Source organism: Muscardinus avellanarius (genome assembly GCF_963383645.1).
Source record: "Muscardinus avellanarius genome assembly, chromosome: 3".
NCBI lineage: Eukaryota > Metazoa > Chordata > Mammalia > Rodentia > Gliridae > Muscardinus > Muscardinus avellanarius.
In genome coordinates this window covers 11,344,373-11,359,457 of record NC_137788.1, presented here as the reverse complement: position 1 = coordinate 11,359,457, position 15,085 = coordinate 11,344,373, and the positions used below count along the sequence as shown (strand labels likewise).

At 50.5% G+C, this 15,085-nt stretch overlaps 1 protein-coding gene across 1 annotated transcript in view; it reads right to left on the bottom strand.

The window, feature by feature from the left end:
* The window catches only part of KAZN (kazrin, periplakin interacting protein), a gene marked incomplete at both ends in the record, with an annotated part of 415,307 nt that overhangs the window by 285,358 nt on the left and 114,864 nt on the right, over window positions 1-15,085 (bottom strand). The gene's annotated exons all lie outside the window — the stretch shown is intronic.

Below are 15,085 nucleotides of genomic sequence, written 5' to 3'. Positions count from 1 at the left end.
CATGGGGGTCATGCCTGTGATCCCTGTCCTTGGGAGGCTGAGACAGGAGGCTCATGGCCCTCCACAACTTAGTGAGACCATGTTTCACAATAAAATAAAATAAAATAAAATAAAATAAAATAAAATAAAATAGGGCTGGGGGTAGAGCTTAGAAGTAGAATGTCCCTGGGTTCAATCTCCAGCATGCCCCTCCCCCCAAAAAAAGAGGGGCTGCGGGGCTTCCAGGCTCCAACAGCTGTCCATCTCCCCTCTACCCACTTTCTTTTTCTCTCCTGTTTGGTGACACATTTTCCCATGTGCCGGGAAGCGTGGATTGACTGGAGGCTTCACCCACTCATGGGAACTTATTATCATATAAAAATTTGGACTCGTGGACTTGACGTTTATAGGCCTGCTCATTTGCCAGGTTTTAAAGTCTGATTTTTATATTTGATTACGCCCAGCGCAGTACCTCCCCTCCACCCCACGTGAATGGTTCTCTTTCTCCATAGCATCCTGGGCAGGAAGCTTGCCCTGGGCCCTGCAGCGGCTCTCCCAAACCTACCCGGCTCTCGGCGCCCAGATAGAGAACCCTTTGCCAAGAACACTTCCGGTAGCTGGAGCCTACACCATCTTGATCTTCGGGACCTTGATGATCTGCCCCAGGCTGGGTGGGTGGAAATCTCCAAGCCCTGGTCAGGTGGAGAGAGTTCTGGCACCCCTGCTCGTCGGCTCACTCCTGCCCTGCTGGTAGGTTTGGGAGACAGGAACGGGCCTCTCTGCCCACAGGCACATGAACCTTCTCTGTTCTCTTCCTGGAGGTCAGCACTGGGATGGAGCCCTGTGGAGGGCTGGCTGGGTCCACAGTCCTTCAACCCTGCCTGCCGCAGGGTGAGCGCTAACTATAGTCCAAGCCTTGTTTCCCCGTATGGTACTTGGGACTGAACCCAGGGGCATTCTACCTCCGAGCTACACCCCCAGACCTATTTTATTCTTTATTTTTGAAACAGGGAGGGTCTCACTAAGTTGCGGAGAGCCTCGCTAAGTAGCCGAGGCTGACCTCAAACCTGCAATCCTCCTCTTTCAGCTTCCCAAGTACTTTGTGTGTCTTATTTATCTCTAATTCTCAGTTGGAACCAAATGGCAATGGAAGAGCAGACTCCTTCCCAGATACTCCAGCACGCTTCAGTGCTGTCTCCTAGGACTTGGGATTACCTCATGGGCATGAACCTGGTGTCTCTGCATAAACAGGAGGTACTCAATGAATCCTCACTGAGTGCACTGCCTACCTCCCTTCTATTACGGGCCCTGTCAGTAATCTCTCGGCCATTGATTGGTAGAGCCAAGTTCTGTTGCCCAGCTATGGCTCTGCCCTAGACCCCGGTAGTCAATTCCCTCCTTAGGCCTGTCTCCTTACACTCAGAAAGACAGAGCTGCAGTAGGTGGATTAGAGAAAGCAGGCCAAGTCCCCATCCCAAGGGTTCTGCAGGGACTACCTGTGATGCTGAAGGAGGCAGGAGTCTATGCCCGTCTGGGATCCCTGATGAAAGGTGCTGTGATCGATTAGTGATGTCTGCTCGGGAAACAAGAATAGAACAGTGTAAATGAGGAATGGTCCTGTGTGTGATGAGGATTCACCGTCCCAGAGCCAAATGTGTCCAGTGAGGCCCGACTTGTGACCGCTCCACCTGATAAGAGACCATTCCATCCTTGGTCCCACCCAAGTTTATTTGGGGGCAAAAGTGGCTCATCGGGGTTGAGCCATACCTGGCCGTAGACACACCAGTAGGATCTGCTGCTTATTTCTGGGCATGGCCTCATGATGTGAGACCCCTTTCCTCAACCAGACCTGCAGAATCAAGGGCAGACTCCTGTGCCACCGCCCAGCCTGCAGCAAGGGGCATGAACAGAAGCCATCTTCGGGAGACTAGAGGAGGGCTCAGGTTTCCCTCCATATAAGAGTCTTAGAATTAATCAATTCCCCAGGTCCTGAGCTCCTCAGGTTGTGCAGAGAACGGAAGAGAAATCTGTCATGTAATGAAATCAAGACATTGCTTCTAGAGTAGGATGCTCCCGAGACTCCCAGGAGACAGGAGAAGAGGCCGGCAGAGGACCTATGGGAGTCAGGGCGGGCTGTACGGACTTTGGTGTTCACATCAGAAATGTGGGTGCTCTCAGGTTTGCTCCCCTGTGGACTTAGGTCAACAGGTGGGCTGCAAAATGGACTAGAATAGTCAGCCTGCTTTACAGTGAAAATGCAGGGACTGAGTTTGCTCTCCTCTGGTCTCCCAGGAATGAGGCGATCACCTCAATACTGCCTGGAAGACTTCTTCACCTTTCAAAGCTCTCCTTTAAAAAAGTTATTATGGGCCAGGCGTGATGGCTGATGCCCTGGTAACCCCAATACTTGGGAGGTTGAAACAGGAGGATTGCAGGTTTGAAGCCAGCCTCAACAACTTAGCAGGACTCTCAGCAACCTAGGGAGACCCTATTTACAAAATAAAAAGGGCTGAGGGTAGAGCTCGGAGGTAGAACGCCTCCGGGTTCAATCCCTACTAGCACACAGACGTAAAAAGTTATTGGGAAATTATAGCACACTCCTAGGATATCACAGAAAGAGTACGGAGAGGTACCCTGGGCCCATTTCCCAGCTTCTTCCATTAGAGGCATCTTATCTAACTGTAGCTACCCCAACCATGACATTGCCCCCAAAGGGTCGGATTTCACAGGGTCTACACAGAGCTGTTTTGTGGCTGGTGGGATGTCTTTGTTCCATGATATCCTATCACGTGTAGATTCATAGAATAGCTACCACATGAGACACAGAATTGTCACAATCCAGACCTCACTTTGACCCTTGCAGAGACCCAGGAAGGAGGGAGGAGGGTATCAGGACCAAGGAGGAAACCAAGGCCCAGAGAGCTGACGTGACTCCTATGCTCCCGTAGGGCTGGCCAAGGAGGAAGGCTTCCAGGACAGGCAGGAAGGGAGAATCCAGAGAATGTTCTCAGCCCCCACCTGGGCAGAGGGGCTGGTGCCTGAGCATCAAGACAGAAGGGCTCTCTGCAGAAAACCAGCCTGGGGACACAGCCCTCTTCTACCCTGCAGCCTGGTCCCCTCCTGTACCCAAGGGCTGCGCTCAAAGTGGTAGCCCGCACCGGGGTAGTCACCTCTTCCCATCAGCCGGTCGCTTTGCCCTGTCACTAATTCTTGCTTCTCCTTTGCCTCCTCAACGCCAAGCTGTACCCTCTCTTGGAGGAGGCTCTAGAGCACCTCTAGTTCCATCGAGGTGCTCAGCAGCTGGTCTAGTGACAATAGTCGGTGGCTATGGCTGACGAAAAATTTGTAAAGAAATCTCAGCACATCTGCCTGTGTCTGCGGTGGTACCAGAGCGGAGCTTAGAATGGATAGAATCGAGGTTCCATCTAGAACATCGAACAGGTTTCTACTCACTGGTCCACTGCCAGATGCCGACCACAGCACTGTGTTGAGAAAGACTTCGTGAGAGGCTCAGATTGGTCTCAGAGGAGAGGAGTGCTGGCATCAATTAGTCATGTCTGCCGTGGGAAGTGACGGCAGAGGGGTCATGTTTATTTATGATCCTTGGAAGAGTCCTTTAACAGCAGAAAACCACGGAGGCTCCAGAGATTAGAGTGATTTGCCCATGGTCAAACAGCAAATTGGAGATAGAGTGGGGATTAGAACACGATCTTGTGATTAATGAATGGATTACTTTCCTAGAGCATCCAGGGAACCATTCTGATATTTACAAAGCTCCCTTCGCTGAAGTCACAGCTCCGCCAACTGAGTTTGGATACAATGACAAGCCTTTGAGCTATGGGACCAGATAAACATTTTCTTGTGTCAGCATTCCTGGTGGAGTTAACAAGACTGTGTTAGTCAGCTTTCTGTCGCTGTGACAAAATGCCTCCTGAGAGAAACGGGTCATAGGAGGAACTCTTGAAAAAGGAAATCCTATAGAGGAGCAAACAAGACAACCTAAAGGAAGAGAAGGGAGGGGGAGAGAGGAAAATCTCTAAAACACACACTGTACTTAAACATATCGAAGTCAATCACTAAGCCAAGCAAGGGAAGGAGGGACAGGGAGGGAATGGGGTGGGAATTGGGTAGAGGTTAACGATCTATACATGTTTGTACACACAAGTTTTTTTACCCCAATATGATGTTTGAATATAATGCACCAATAAAAAAATTTAAAAGGAAAAAGTAAATAAATAAAATGCCTCCTGAGAGAATCAAAAGCAGAGGAAATTTATTTTGGCTCATGGTTTTAGAGGTTCCAGTCCATGGTCACTTGGTCCTGTTGCTCTGGGCCTGTGATGGCCCAGTACAACATGATGTAAGCAGGTGGTAGAGGAGTCGGGGCTTCCAATATCTATCTCAAGGGCACGCCCCCACAGCCTCACTTCCTCCCACTAGGCCCCGCCTCTTAAAGGTTCCACCACCTCCCATTAGCACCATATGCTAGGGTCCAAGCCTTTAGCACATAGGCCTGTGGGCGACGTTTCAGATACAAACTGTGCCACTGACTTACACCTGCCAAGCGATTACTATTCACGTGGGCTGTGCCACGAGCGTTACATGCATTGGTTCATTTAGTCTACGCAATGACTTTTGAAATGTAAACTGTTATTGGTTCTATTTTTTTTAGCAGAAGAAGTTGAGCCTGAGATTCACCAACCCAAATGAAATTAATGTGAGTTAATTATATGCAACGATGGCTGCATGCCGTGCCACTTACCCGCATTAACTCATTGAATTCCCCCAGCGACTAGATGAGGAGGGTCCAGTGTTATCCCTGCTTGACAGGGGGATAACTCCCCCCAAAGAGATCAGCTTGTCCAAAGTCACCACACTGGTAAGTTGTTGAGCCCTCTGTGGGGTCCCCACTGAGGGATGCTCTATTACTGCCTTCCCCAGGGGCGCTCATTTCTGAGCCATGTTGCTGGTGCTGTGAGCTAAAGGCTGCTGGGAAGCATATGAGAAGTAGAATTTTTGCCTGTGTGTCTTTGAGGGCTCATTTAGACCCACTTTTTCAAAGGTATTTCTCAACACCGGGAGTGGTGGCGCACGCTTATAATCCCAGCGCCTAGAAGGCTGAGACAGGAGGATCGCACGGGTTCAAAGCCAGCCTCGGCTACTTAGTGAGGCTCTCAGCAACTTAGTGAGACCCTGTTTCCAAATAAAATATAAAGGTCTGGGAGTATAGCGCAGAGGTAGAAAAGCCCCTGGGTTCCACTCCCAGTACCATACACACACACACACACACACACACACACACACACACACACACACGTAGGCCGGGCGAGGTGGTGCACTCTTGTAATCCCAGCATTTGGGAGGCGGAGATTGAATGATTGAGGTTCATGGACAGCCTCAGCTACTTATCAAGGGCCTTTATAACTCAGAGAGACCTTGTTTCAAAACTAAAAAGACTAAAAAATTGGGCTGGGGGTTATAGCTCGGAGGTACAATGCCTGTGAGTTCAATTCCTGGTACCGCAAAATAAATAAATAAATAAATAAATAAATAAAGAAAGAAAGAAAGAAAGAAAGAAAGAAAGAAAAGAAAAAAAAAGAAATAAAAGGTATTTCTCTAGGTTGGTCCCCTAATTTGCTACTGTGGACTGTGCTGCTACAAACAAACAAAGGAATCTGTGGGTCACTATGGTATTCTGACTTTAATTATTAGTAGAAGATTCCAAGGCGTGGTATAGCTGGGTCACTGGGTGGGTCCATTCCTACTCTTTTGAGGAAGCTTCCTATTGCTCGCCACAGTGGTTGTACCAATTTACAACCCCACCAAGAGTGTATAAGAGCTCTTATTTCCCCACGTTCTCGCCAGAATTCTTCATCATCGTCACCACCATCAAAATCATCTTCATTATTATTAATTTTTCTGCTGGGGATTTAACCCAGGAACATCCTACCTCTGAGCTATACTCCAGCCCTACTGTATTTTCATTCTGAAACAGGGTCTTGCTAAGTTGCTAAAGCTGGCCTTGAACCTGTGATCCTCCTGTCTCAGCCTCCCAAGCACTGGGATTAAAGGCACGCGCCCCCACGCCTGGCTGTTACTGTTTCTCTCCCTGACGATCTTCATTCTCTCTGGAGTTGGGTGGAATCTCCGTGTAGTTTTGAGTTGCCTTTCCCTGATTGCTAATGATGTTGAGTACTTTTTTTCTTCCATACATTTCTTGGCCATTTGTATTTCTTTTGAGAACCCGGTGCCCGTCAACAGAGGAACAGATAGAGGGACTGTGGTCCACCCACACCACGACATTTTGCTCAGCCATAAAGAAGAACAAAATTATATCGTTGGCAAGAAAATGAATGGAACTAGAAAATATTATGTTAAGTGAGACCAGCCGGCCTCAGAAAGCCAATGGTTCTATGTTTTCTCTCCTTTGTGAAATATAGAGGTAGAAGAGGAAACAGAAGTATTTCGGATGAAAGAGGAGGGAGACAGCGGCGTAGTGGACGGGAATTGGGGGAGAGAAAGGAAGACTGGGAAGGAAGCAGTTCAAACAATACGTCCGTATTCGAAGGTGTCCTGCCGGTCTCGCTCACGTGTACGGGGAGGGGAGCGGGGGGACCCAGAGGGAAGCGCACCAGGCGCCGCGTGCAGGCACAGGTATCATGTTGGATCTTACTATGATGTATGATAACAAGGGACCAATAGGAGCATAAACAGTCTCAGAAAAGACATTCTCCAGAAGAAAATCTAGCAGAATCTGAAGAAATCTGCCCTCCTGGTTGAAAAGAACAAGGCAGTGTGGACGCTATGAGGTCCGGCCATGCTGGGGGAGGATCCAGAACAAAGGCACAAAGAAAGAGAAACGCCATCTGGTCACTGCCCTGTCCCGAGATGACCTGGACACTAGAGCCCAGTAGCCAGCGGCTTACACCACGACTCCTGCACGCCATCTTCCTTGCCCCATAAAAAGCCCTTAGCCTGTAAGGACATGGCTCCTGACTCTCATGGACTCTCTCCCTGGTCAGATGCCTCCTTCCAGGTTTTATTCCTAAATAAAGCCTGTTCCCTGCTCTCGGGCCGTGTCTTCTTTGCCCCCACAGATCCTGACGGGAAGAGTCTGGAAAGGACCTCAGTCCCCGTCACAGGCAAGAGCACCATGGTCGGAGGCCTCCAAGACACCACTGATGACCAGAAGCTAAGTGTCCCCACGCTACCTCTTGGCCATCTTGTCCCCCTTGCTGTCAAGAAGGGAAATGAATCAAAGTTGAAATCTTCGAGAACCAGGCAAACAGTCAAGCCCCAAAATGAGAACACAGTTCTCAAAACAAAGATGTCAACTGAACAGAAATAGCCCCAATACCAATTGCCTGTCTGTCGGGATGGCTTTTGGTGCAGGTGATCAGTAGAGAACCCGGGATGAGCGCCGCTGCTGGGGAGGTCCAGGGGCGCAGCCTGCTACCGAAAACAGCGCGACAGCTCCTCGGAAAGTTAAATACAGCGCTGCTGTATGATCCGGCAGGTCCGCGCTTCAGTGTAGATGGAAAGGAATCAAAAGCAGGGACTCAAACACCTGCTCACACATGGATGCCCACAGCAACAGCATCCACCATACCCCAAAGGAAGAAACAACCCCAATGTCCGCTGATGGATAAATGGGCAGACAAAATGTGGTTCGGACACACCGTAGAATGTTATTCAGCCATAAAAAGGAAATTCTGACACATGCTTCAACATGGCCAAACCTGGAGGCTGCGATGCTCTTGCAGTAAGCCAGTTAAAAGAGACAAACTACTGTGAGATTCCCCTCCTGAGGTCCCCAGGTAGTCGAACTCAGAGGGACAGGAGGTAGAAGGGGGGCACCCAGAGACTGGAGGGAGGGCAGAGGGGCGGTCACTGCTTAGTGGCTGCGATTTCTGTTTTTTTGAGGAAAGGGAGAAAGTTCTGGAGACGGACAGTAGGGAGGGTTGCCGGACATCACGATTAGTGCCGGACAGCCACTGGATTAGGCCGATTATAAAAGTGATTATGGGAGTAAAGCGTACATTCTTTATTCTACCAGAACAAAAGCCTCAAAGGAAACCAGTCACAACAGTGACATTTCTGAGGGCTGCTCTGACCCCATCCTCCCGGTGCCAAGAAATCCCGAGCAGCGCCTGTCTTTCCTAAGGAAGCCCATGCCCCCTAGCCTGCCTCTTAGGGACACAGCAGTGCTCTCCTGTCTCCTGTGGCCAGGGCTCGCCTTCCTTCGGCCTCCAGTGCTACCTGGGTGTCTACTCTCCTCTCCCCTCCCCTCCCCTCCCCTCCCCTCCCCTCCTGGGCTGTCCGTCACATCACCTCCTACGGCCTTCTATACCACCTCCTCTGAGAATCCCTTCTGGCCTCAGCCTGTGGGAAAGGCTAAGCGCACCCTGATATCATAGCACTCCACACCGCCCAGGCCAGCTGTTCTGTCTGCAGCAGCCTCTCGCCCCAGAGACAGAGGAAGAGGTTGGGCCCTTCATACTGTTTGTCCCTCCCGTAACCCAAATGCTAGAGGGCCCGGCCTCTCCTCCACCACTCAAGAGGACGCTAAATAAATAAAGGTGTGACTCTGCGGTCCTCCCTGCTCTAGAAACACCACCTGCAGCCTTGATAAAGGAACCAAGAGAAAAATCACCTATCACTATCGTTCTTCAGATCAGAGATTATAGCCAGGTGTGATGGCGCACGCTGGTACCTGGGAGGCTAAGACAGGATGATTGCAGGTCAAGGTCAGCCTCAGCAACTTAGTGAGACCCTGTTTCAAAACTGAAGAATAAAAAATAGGGCTGGGGGTATAGATGAGAGATAGAAGGCTCTGGATTCAATCCCCAGAACAAACAAACTAACAAAAATAAACAAAAATTAGAGATTATGTACAGGAAAGAGCTACAGGGCACCTGCATTTAGCTGAACCCAGGCTGATGCTGACTCCTGGCTGATTCTGTTTGCTGGGCGACAGCCCCATGACACCCTCTGCCCCTGGATCTTCCGTCCTGCGCCCGGTGCCCAAGCAGAGCAGGTGCTTGAAGGCCAACCCGGGGAAAAGGTGAGCGGTGCCAGGTGAGAACGGCAGTAACCTCTGCCAAGTTTTCATCCTGAGGGTCAAAGGGAATAGCGGGGGGGGGGGGGGCTTGGTCCAAAGGAAGCTCGGGATGGATGAGCTGTTGATCCTGTTGCCATTGACAACTCGGATGGCATTTAAGACGCCCCTCTTCCCCCAAGTGTGACCACTGTTCTCCCGCATCCAAACTAACAGCCTTAGGGAAATGAGCCGGGAAGCAGGATCCCCGGCGCCAAGTGAGGGAGAGCCACCATTCCCAGCAGTCACTCAACAGTGAGATTAAAAAAGCCTCCTTTCGGCTTTATTATGACTATTAGTAACTGTTAATTAGCGTGTTGTAGGAACAGCAATCTCTTCCCCCCCATTCTCACAGTGCTAATTACTCTTGGCTTTGCTACCAGCAGAGAGAGAAAAAGAAAAAAAAAACCTCACTATTGTTCTAGGGGATTCTTTATTTACCTTCTTGCTCCATCCTGCCATCTATTTTGGGCTGCTTATCATTCTAAAATAGTTGTGAGGAGCCCCTTTGTGAAAAGGAGGATGGGATTTTTCTCTTTCACAGCAGGTGCTATGGCCACGGGTTGGCGGCTGTGCCAGGAGCTGGGAGCCGCAGGGTTAGGGGTCTTAGACTCACACATTTAGTCATGTTTAGGTCACAAGGTAATCTGAGTGCCCCACGGACACCTCTTGTCTGCGTCCTCTCCCTCTCCCAACCTCGGTGGTTGGTCTGTAGCAGTGCGCTCGCCCCGCGACAGGAAGGAAGACCCCTGCCAGGAACAGGGCTGTGGCCCAGGCCACCTCAGGGAAGCTGCATGTTCCCTGGTACCACAAGTCGGGACTGTGGTCACTCTGGGGACAGGTGGTGCCTGGGAGGATCACAAGGTGCCTCTGAGTGCTGTGAGGGTCCCTGCTTGGTCTCAGTGCTACTGGTGTAGCTCCTGGGAAAGCCCCTCCTGTTGTTCACTGACTTTGCTAAATGTATGTTACACTTACCCTACACACAAACCAATCCAGCGCCATCAGCAACAGGCCAGGCAATCCTGCACAGGCCGCCTCAACGCTCTGAACCTTGGTTGGCATCTCTGTAAAACAGGGTTGAATGTTCCTACCTTACAAGGTGGTGTCTAGACTAAGTGAGATAATCGAGTATGGGAATTAACCAGTGCATAGAAGACACACAAAAATATGGTAGTAACCATTATTAATACTGCCACGGTGCCCAGTGAGAACGGCAGTAACTTCTGCCAAGTTTTCATCCTGAGGGTCAAAGGTGGCGGCCTTGGTCCAAACAAAGCTCGAGATGGATGAGCTGTTGATCCTGTTGCCATTGACAACTCTGATGACATTTAAGACACCCCTCTACCTCCAAGTGTGAAAATGGACAGATTTTTTTTGGGGGGACACTATAGATTGAACCCAGGACATCCCCAGCTGTTTTTACTTTTTTACTAATTTTTTTTTTAAACTAGGGATTAAATCCAGGGGCATTCTACCTCAGCGCTATACTCCCAGCCCTTTTAATTAATTAATTAATTCATTCATTTTTTATTTTGAAAGAGAACTTCAGTAGGTTGTTGAGGCTGGCTTCAAACCTGCGATCCTTCTGCCTCAGCCTCCCAAGTACTAGGATTATAGGTGCATGCCACCGCGCCCAGCTAACCAAGGAGGTCAACATGTCTTGGGTACCAGGAACCGTGTCGTGCTATGGTCCAGGCAGCAACAGTGACCGTGAACAGCAGCTCCATTCTTTCTCTGTTAGGAAAGGAGCGTTATCCACTCATAGGCACAGAGAGACCTAGCATCTGACTCCCCCAACCCCACGGTGTTACAGACACAGACTGAGCCCAGACAGGAACTCGTCTGAGGTCACAGAGCTGGACCAGAAGCACTCGTCCAGTCACAGGACAGTCTCCGTACTTTAAGCCGTTTTCCCGGATCGTCTCTGGTAACAGATCATTGCTGGTGGAGCTCTGAGCTCAGGAGAGGAGCTTGAGTTGATCCTCTGGACGGCCTGTGCAGTGATCAGTAGGGGTTTTTAACTGTCTGGCAAGGAGGTACCCAGCAGAGGTGATCCTGCCAAGAGCTTTCGATCTGCAGGGGAGTAGAGGAGCTGGCGTGGGGCCACTTTCGGACCCTCTTCCTCTACCCAAGTCCCCCGTGCACCAGTGCCAAGGTGACCCACCCGGAAGGGCAGCCCGTGTCCTGAGACCTCAGAAAACCCCCAGCACAGCACAGTATTGGCGCCTTTCTGCACACCCTGTAGCCGGCTCTCTGTGCTGAACGGTGTCTGAGGTCAAAGCTCCCTGCAGAGAGAGCAATGTCTCCCCCAGGGGCTGCTGGGGATTTATTCCAGCTCCAGCACACTCAGCTAGGTTCCGATCAAGGAAAGCCCAAGTGACAATCCCCACCGCTCTCTCCGAATCATGAACAGTCTGCCTGTTGCTTGCAGGAGCCCCGGGACAGATGCAAACCCTCGCTCTGTGTGCGGGGGGCCTGGTGGCTGGCTCTCCACCCACGGGCACACGGGCAGGGGGGCAGGCCGGCGTGTTGTGACCCTCAGGGAGGAGACCCCAGTTTTCTGCACTTCTGAATGTCTCTGCTCTCGGCTGGCTGCTCTGGCCCCTGGCCCCTCCTTAACTTTTGATTTCAACTTCAAGCAAACACACACAAAGGGAAGGTTTGAAACTTCATCTGCAAGGACTTGGAAACGGCTTAAAGTGAGAAACAGCGGCCCTTTTCTTTCTTCAAGAGCCAAGCTGGCTTCTTAGCATTTCGGGGAGAGAGTCCGGGGCTTTGGAGAGGTGTGAGGTTCTCAAAGAAAAAAAGCAGCTTTCTCCCATAGGAGTGGAACTCCACCTGAGAACGCGCCCTCTATCTCATGGGCACTTCTGTTTTTTTTTTTTTTTTTTTTTTTTTTTGCGGGTCTGGGGATGGAACTCAGGGGCATTTGACCTCTGAGCTACACCCCCTGCCCTATTTTTTATTCTTTATTTTGAAACCGGGTCTCATGGAGTTGCAGAGGACCTCACTAAGTAGCTGAGGCCGTCCGCGAACCGCGATCCTCCAGGTCTCAGCCTCCGGAATGCTGGAATTACAAGCGTGCGCCACCACGCCCGGCTCTCACTTCTGGCACCAGCACTGAGCCCAGCTGGGCTGCAGGAGGCACCGGCAGAGGACGTCCACATAAGTAGTTCCCGGGCTCGCTCAGTCCCGGATTTACACTCTGGTCCAACAACTGAAACTATTTCTATTTAGATCCGCGTTTCTGGTTCAGCAAAGAATGAAAACAACATGGCTTTTAAAGCTAGACGGACTTCGTTTTGGACTCAGACGCTGACCTCCATGCGCTGTGTGACCTTCGGCAATCTGCGTAACCTCTCTGGGGCTCAGCTGCTTTCCCTGGAAGACGTGAATCAGCAACCCTATTTCACAGGGATGCTTTTATTACGAATGAAATCCAGGAGATAAGCCTCTTTGAGATTCACGATGTCACGTAGCCAGCACCTCTGACACCCGCCCCAGATCCCGGGGGCTCAGTAATGCTCTGAACGTCACCTGGCTGGTCTGAAAACTCATGAACCCAAGCTCAATCAATCCCAGTGGTCAGGATGCCAGGAGAAGCCTCTGCCTTCCCGAATGAATGGCTGCAGGTTTGTGATTTATTTGCTGATTAATTGGACGCTTGGAGACAATTCCATTTCAATTACCTTATTGGCATGAGGAGACATACAAAGGCTGCCAATGTCAATACATTAAGACCGAGTGTGCGGGCGGCAGCCAGGGCCCGGGACAGCGCTGTGGCATCTGTGCTGCGGCTCATGGGTGGCCTGGAAAGCGTCTTAGCATGACTGCTTGTTTCTCCCTACCCCTGGGGAGAAAGGGGTCCTGCACCCCCCGCCCCCACCCCAGGCAAATCATGTTGAAAAGGAGACGGTGCATTTGGGTACCTCAGCCTAACGTGCTCAGCCGGGGCTCCCTAAAGCAGGTTTGCTGAAGCCAGCTGCAGCCAAAGCGGCCCCTTGTCACACCAAACCTCTGCCACTCGAGTGCCAGGAACCAGAACTCTGGCTGGACCCAGGTGTTCTAAGGTGATTTCAAAAGCCCAGCTCTGGCGCACACATGGGATAACCCCTTCTCTCGAGCACAGCCATAACTGTGGGGATGGTGGACGTCCACTCCCCTGCTTTAGTTACAGTCAGCTGACTTTGAACATACTAAAAAGGAGACTAGCTGGGTGGGCCTGACCTAAGCAGGAGCCCTCAAAAGGGTCTGGGCCCTTCTTAAGAGATTAGAAGCCTACAAAGGCAAGAGAGGAGACCGTGGAGAGGAAATGCTGGCAGCCTCTAGTAGTTGAGCATGGTAAGTAAACAGTCTCCCTGAGAACAGAGGCCTCAGCCCTCCAGCTGCAACCCCCCCCCCCAGAATTCTGCCAATAGCTTGAACGAGGACCTGGAGTTCCAGAGAGGAAGGCAGTCTGACCTCTGATTCCAGTCTGGTGAGACTCTGAGCAGAGAGCCCAGTTCAGCAGAGGCATGACTTTGAACCCACAGAAACGGTGAGGTTAATAGGTATCTATCGTTTTAAGCCATTATGTATATGGTAACTTGTTACGCAGCAGTTGGTGACAGATACACAGGCAACGGCACAGCTGTTTTTCCCAAGCCCTTTCCTCTTAGAGCCTTGAGCTTCCCATCCCTGCTTCTCCTGCTGGTTTGCTTTTTTCCTGTAGGTGATCTCTAGACTTCTCTGTGCACACCATGGGTGGTGCCCAACCCTCTGACACCTTCCAGTGGACCCAGTATGGGCTGGGTGATTCTGCTCTCAGAGGAGCTCGGCACACCTGTGTCTCTATCTTTTCTTTTTTTTTTTTAAGGTGTGTTATTTATCTTTAAAACTTTTATTGGTGCAGTGCAATTCCTATTTTTCTTCTTCGTCACCGTTCTCTTTGGTAGGAGAGTTAGCTCTTCCCAGCCAAGGATTTTGGTCTGTCTAATCCCCTGACCCTCAGCACTCAGGGCAGCACACGGCACATAGTAGGTCCACAAGGAACAGATGTGGACTGAGTGAATGGAGTTGGCACCGTGGACAGGTGTCCTCCAGCGCTGTAGCCTGAGTCTATTCTAGACAAGCACCTCAGACCTCTGGAGTAAACGTACGGCTCTATCTCCCCAGAATTATGAACATCTCCTCTTCATTTGTAAAGATACACCTTGGCCAGTGTTTCCCAAAGTGTGGTCAGGGTACCCTGGCACCAAAGTTATCTGGGTACGGCGCTTGTTTAACAGCACAGACCCTTGCTGGGGATATACACTTGCCTAGCAAGTGCAGGAGCTGGCTTCAGCTCTCAGCATTGCAAAAAAAAAAAAAAGCATAAAAATACATATTTAGTTAAAAATATAGCCAGGCATGATGATATCCAGTGTATCCCAGTATAGGAAAAGAAAACTTGAGGTTGGTCTCTAACCTGTGATCCTCCTGTCTCAGCCTCCCCAGCCCTGGGCTTCCAGACGTGGGCCACGTAGCATTCTCCAGAGTCAGTAATTTTTTTCATGGTGCTCTTGGGCCCCAAGAAATCCCTAGACATTTGTTTATTAAATTGTTAGGGCCAAACAGCTATTAATAAGTATGTTGTCAATAGAAAATTAATATACATCCATTGCAAAAAAAGAGAAAAACAATGGTCTTGTTCTTAAATAATCACAAGTGCTTACGAACAGAGTGTGTTTATAAGACTAGGGTGTGCATGCCTGTTGCGCTCTGCACAACTCCTCCCATGCCTGAACTCAGGCTGGGCTCCGTCCCCGCATCTCCTGCTCCTCGCCGACTGGGCGGAAGTTGCTTCCTCGTCTCAGCAATGGCCAGAGTCGGGCTTCACAAAGGAATGATCTCACCACAAGGCAGAACGGAGTGTTGACCCCGTGAACCACCTCGAGCTCACAGCTCACCCAGGCCCTGTGTTTTCCTTGAAAGTTAACTCTATCCCAGCACCCAGGGTGCCTTGGCTGCACGGTTTGGGAGCCACAACCA